We start from the raw sequence: 1,094 nt of genomic DNA on the forward strand, positions 1-1,094 counted from the left end.
CGTCTGCGGCTCCCTGCCGCTCCCTGTCGCTCTCGTTACCGCCTGAACCATTCCCCCCCTCCCCACCCCCATCCATGGAAAAATTGTCTTCCACGAGACCAGTCCCTGGTGCCAAAAAGTTCAGGGACCGCCGCTGTAAAAGACAGGAGACAGACGCAGGACTGGGAGCGGATGTGTCTTCTCTCCGTCCTGTGGGGCTGGGGGGCCGTCTCTGCAGGCCAAGTGGGAGTGGGGGCCTTATGGTGGATCTAAACACGGAGACACACCAAGATCTGACCTTAGGCTTTCCAGCCTTGTGATGCGAGAGAAAAAAGGTAGGAGGCCCAGCAGACCAGGCAGGTTCCCGGGGCCTCACTGACACTGAAAAAAAGGAAAGTCTGGAGCATCACCACGACCTTATCCTGTGTCCTCCTGACCACCGCCTCCATTACCGTCACCACTGCCCTTCCGCCAGGACCACCGCCACTGCTGCCACCACCACCTCCATTACCTCATCACCTCCAACATCACCAGCCATCAGCAACCCTACCGCCATCACATCCATCATCACTGCCTGTACCACCACCTTCATCAGCACCATCGCTCCATCACCAGCTCCCCTACCCCACCACCAAAACCTCCATCATCACCTCCATCACCTCCGTCATCACCTCCATCACCTCCATCATCACCTCCATCACCTCCGTCATCACCTCCATCACCTCCATCATCACCTCCATCACCTCCATCATCACCATTAATAGCCCCTCTGAGCCCATCTGCTTTATTACTAAGATACAGGTGAATGTTCTAGTATCTGAGTCCCCAGGCAAGTGGCGACCCTACACTCCAACGTGGGTCTTCAGACTCTGACTGCAGAGCCCTTGCCCCTCTGCTCTCGGCCCCACAGCCAAGACCCGTCCCCAGATGATGTGTATCCACCGAAAGCCCAACTAAAAATCATTCTGAGATCATGTTTTCAAAGCCCTACATAATCCTAACGTATCTAGATGCTCTCCATTCTTCCTGATGAACCCAAAGGTGTCACCTTTAAGGTAATCGCGTGACTTGTGCGAGGCACCCTGGGTCTCTCGGAGCCCGCACCACGGCATTCC

This window comes from Lipotes vexillifer, unplaced genomic scaffold (assembly GCF_000442215.2).
Source record: "Lipotes vexillifer unplaced genomic scaffold, Lipotes_vexillifer_v1.1 scaffold1701, whole genome shotgun sequence".
In the NCBI taxonomy this organism is placed as follows: Eukaryota; Metazoa; Chordata; class Mammalia; order Artiodactyla; family Lipotidae; genus Lipotes; species Lipotes vexillifer.